The 4,949-nt window shown below is 31.8% G+C and overlaps 1 pseudogene; it reads left to right on the top strand.

Moving 5' to 3' along the window:
• The first annotated feature begins 427 nt into the window (after nucleotides 1-427).
• LOC104605080 (calvin cycle protein CP12-1, chloroplastic pseudogene) lies at nucleotides 428-820 on the top strand (annotated as a pseudogene).
• The last annotated feature ends 4,129 nt before the right edge of the window (nucleotides 821-4,949 follow it).

The raw sequence follows: 4,949 nt of genomic DNA on the forward strand, positions 1-4,949 counted from the left end.
AAACAATATTATCAAGAACCAGAACTAATTCAATCAATTTGGGTCTATCGGATCCAACCCGACCCATTGACAACCCTACAAGCATCAAAGCAGAAATAGTGATTCGGTTCGTCGCCAAAAATGAGGAATGCAGGACCATTCGTTACTTAGCTACTACCATGAGTAACTCTGGGGCCCATCCCATCGACTTCTCTAGATTGGTATAGGCCACAGATTATCCACAAAGCCTTGACTCGAAGGATACGTTTGAGCACGTCGGTTTCGAAAATGTAATATCTCCTAGTTGGACTGACGTGGAAATGTTTGATTGGTTCTGTTACGATAAGAAGTGTGTGTACACAACGAACCCAGACCAAACTATATTGCTTACTAGCATTATCGTCTCTCAACGTTGCCATCCTACAGCCCAGCTCAGCGACGACGAGCAATGGCAGCAACCGTGGCCGGTGTTACTCTCTCTGCCACCGGAGTGGTGGCTAAGGCAGACTCGACCAAGGTCCAGAGCTTTGGATATCCTTGCCTGAACCACCCATGGAGGATGAACCAGTGCTTCAGGAGTGGTCGTTTATACGTCAGAACCATGGCCACCACACCAGAGAGCATCTCGGACAAAGTGAACGAGAGCATCAAGAATGCCCAGGAGACATGCGCCAGTGACCCAGCAAGCGGTGAGTGCGTCGCTGCGTGGGACGAGGTCGAGGAGCTGAGCGCTGCAGCAAGCCATATACGACTCAAGCAGAAGGAAAAAGACGCAGACCCACTGGAACACTTCTGCAAGGACAACCCAGAAACAGAAGAATGTCGCACATACGAAGACTGAGAAATCTGAAGGTTCTCTGTCTACTAGTTCCCCACCTGCATGCCTATAAAACTTGGATGTTAATCAGTTGCTTATTTAGTTTTGTGTTCATTAAAATTAGAGAGGAAAGAGAGGAGGAATGGATAGATTAATGGAGATAAAGACATCTGAGCACAGCTCAGGAGCTTAATTAGTCCATCTCAATCGCCTGTACAAGAAAGGGTTTGGCAGTTCTGGCCTGTTAATTTCTTGGGCCAAATAGCTTTGTGTTGGAGTGTGTCATGTGTGGCTCCTTTTCACAAGCCAAAAGCTCAAATATCTTCCCCATCTTGTTAGAAATTGTTGGGTCTGGGGCAAGTTCTATTAGTTGCAGTCTTTATCCATGTTGATCTATGCATGTATTAATCTCTTAGCTTTTTAAAGAGTTTGAATTGAAATTTTCTCCGCCAACCATCTAGGTCACTCCGAAGATCTCTGTTCTCTGTTCATGCGGCAAATTCTAGCCAAAATCACTCTGCCTCAAGTTTTCTTCTTCATCAATCAGACTATTACCAAAATTCAAAGAAAACAGGAATGATAAATCTACTCTGCGATTACTCGTGTCAATGTGAAGTGGGAGCATTGCTAATAATACTCTCGCAATTTGCAAGTAACTATGATTAGAGATAACGAGATATAATCTTATCACCATTAGTCGATGAAGGGATTTTTGTCTTTTCACATGAGATTATGTTGATAATTAGGGATGAACATCGGCCCACATTGCCTGGCCCAGTTCTGGGAATGCATTATCAGGCCCAAGATGCAGGTGCACACGGGGTTCGACTATGATATGGGAAAGATATTATATGGGAATATATATATATATATAAAAGAAAGTCCACATCACCATGCTTCTCCTTCTTTTATTTTTCCCTGCATTCTCCTTGACTCTTTCTCCTCTCCCCTTCCCACCACCCATATTAAGCCAACTCAATACCCTCTATCTTCATTTTCTAATTAGCTAGCTCAATATATTTCACCTAAAATCTCTCTCTACAACTCATGTTTCTCACTCTCTCTACCCAAATAATTATTCTCCTTAACTAGCTCAACTCTCTCTCTCTCTCTCTCTCTCTATATATATATATATATTTGATCCATTTAACTAAAGTGATGTGGTTTATTGGATCGGTATGGTTTGGTTTTCATTAATCCGACCTAGTTACAACCCATTTACTTTTAATGGTATATTGTTTATAATTAATAATTTCATTTTATTTTATTATAATTCAAACCAAAATAAATAAATTATTTTGTGATTAATTAAAAATTCTCAAACAATATTATTATTTTTAATAATTCATAATTTTCATTTTAGTAATATTTTTTGGGATCAATTACTAATATTGTTGACAATTTACTAATAGTTTACCTTAATTTTTTTAGGATTAATTGAAAATACCAAAGTTCACTTAAAATCTATTATTTATATCCATGATTTATTAAAATTTTCCAAAATTTAATACCAAAATATATTACTATTTTTAGTAATTAATATTAGTGATATATTAATCATTCATGATTAACTAATTAGTGATATATTACCAAAAAATTAATTAATTAATTACCAATAATAATTAATTATTTTATTAATATTAAATTTTAAAAATTAATAATTGTTTCATGAATAATTAAATTAACTATTATTACTATTAATAATAGTAATATTTTTATAAATTAAGAATTATAAAATTTACTAATTCATAATCGAGAATTATTAAATATAATTATAAATTTATTAATATTTTAAATTTTAATTATAAAGTTTAAAAATAATTATTAACTATTTTGTGAACAATTAAAAAATACCATAAAATATTTCTATTCTTAGTAATTAATATTACTATTAGTTACTATAAATTAAAATTAGTGCTATTAATTACTAGGGGGAAGGCTCTAGCTCGAACCAAGCTCGAGCCTTGTACTATTTGACTCGACTCGGCTCAAATCCACCCCTACCCCTAACTCTTTTTGCCTAAAGTTCTTTTAACAATGCTCATGCATCACACAGGTCCCCACTATATATATATAGCAAAACAATCCACGTCACCATGTCTCTCCTTACTCCATTACCTCTACCTTGCATTTTCCTCTCCTCTTCCCCCTACTCCCATTAAGCCATGTCACCATTTCCAACACAATTACTTAAATATTCTTACAATTGCTTTCCTAAGATATCTCCTCTAAGTCATTAGGAAGTACCATGTTACACCATTTCCCAATTAATTCCTAAAATCTCTTCCCCCAATCTATATCCATTATCTCTCATTTAAAATATTCATATTAATTAATAAATAGTTAAATATGATTAATATTTAATCCAACCCATATTCAATGATTTTTAATACTGTTTTTACCAAAAGTTAATAATACGGTTAGTAAATTACCAACAATTAAGCATTCTTCTTAGTACGGTAAATTACTGAAAAATTAATAAATACTATTATTAATTAACTTATCATAACATTTTAAAGTATTTTGGGTAAATGTTGTTATATTCATGTTAATTAACAACATTTTATAAAAATTGAAAACTCTTTATCTAATTCTTATAAATTTGAGAAGTTAGAATTATATTTAACAATTACCAAAAAGCATAAAATTTTAGTTATTTCTATTATTATAGTTAATAACCAAATACAAATGGGGGAATAAAATATTACAATGTTGGAAAATGAAATTATTAATTAAATTATATTGGAAAATAAAAGATAAATTAGTGTAATTTTGTTAGTAAGCTACTCAATAAAAATAAATATTTAATAACAATTTAAAATAATTTCCAATAAATCTCCATGATTACACAAATGTAATAATTTTTTCAAAAATTTTCACAAAACTACATTTTCATAAAATATCATTTTGGAAACTAAAAGATATAATATTGTACTTTTGGAAATTTTTTGTAAGTTTATTTAAAATGTATTAAATAATTATTGAAAATTATTGGTATACTTTGGAAATTTTAGGAACATTTATTACATTTGATAGATTTTGGAAAACTATTGAAAAGTTATGTAATTTTCATTGTAAATTATTGAAAATTATTAAAGATAAATGAGTATTGGTAAGGGAAAACTACACTTTGAACCAATAATTACACAAGTTAAGATAAAAATAAATTTGAAAAAAATTTTCAAAATTACGCAAATATAATAAATTTTCCAAAACTTTCATAAAATTACATTTTTGAAAATTAAAGACAATTTAGTGTAATTTTAGAAATTTACCATGTGACTAATACTTAGTATATCCTTTTGATCATTTTTGTCATCAAATTGAATAATGGGTTGACGAGAAGTGGGTGTCTTGCCTTGAACTCTCTTGACACTGGGGACAGGGTGGGGAAAATTTGAGGATTCCCCATCCTTGATGTGGAGTGGGTGCCTTGCCCTAAGCTCACCCAACACTAAGAATGAGGTAGGGAAATTCAAGGGTTCCCTGTCCAAAATAGGGAGTGGGTGCCTTGCCTTGAATCCACCTAACATTGGGGACGAAGCAGGGATGGGGTAGAATGTCTTAACTACAGGGTGAGGATAGGGATGGAGTGCCCTGCCCCGAACCCACCCTATTGCCATTTCGACACAATTGTTAATTATTAGTGAAATTAATAATAAAAATGTTAGCTTTTGTAATTTATACATTTAAAGTCAATCAAAATTTAATTTAAAAATAATGAAAATAATAAAAGTTATTAAAATTACTAAAAATGATTAATAAAATTAAATTTATTAAAAATATTTGTTCATATTAAATTAACAATAATTATTTTCTGTAAATCAACATTAAATGAAAAATACAATTATTAAAATTTTAAATAATAACAATAACTTTGAATATTTTTAGTTAATTAAAGTCAAATTTTAATTATTGATTTATCAATTAATTAATAGTAAATAAAATTATTCAATATTTCAGATTTTCCAATGCATCACACGGGTCCTTGCTTCTCTTGCTTCAATATATATATAGCAAGATAGTCCAAATCACCTTGCTTCTCCTTGCTTCATTACCCCAACCCTGCATTCTCATTGACTCTCTCTCCTCTCCCCCTTCCCACCACTCCTAATTTGCCATCTCAGCACACTCTCTCTTCATTCCTCTCCCT

Source organism: Nelumbo nucifera, chromosome 4 (genome assembly GCF_055504915.1).
Source record: "Nelumbo nucifera cultivar China Antique chromosome 4, China Antique-T2T, whole genome shotgun sequence".
NCBI lineage: Eukaryota > Viridiplantae > Streptophyta > Magnoliopsida > Proteales > Nelumbonaceae > Nelumbo > Nelumbo nucifera.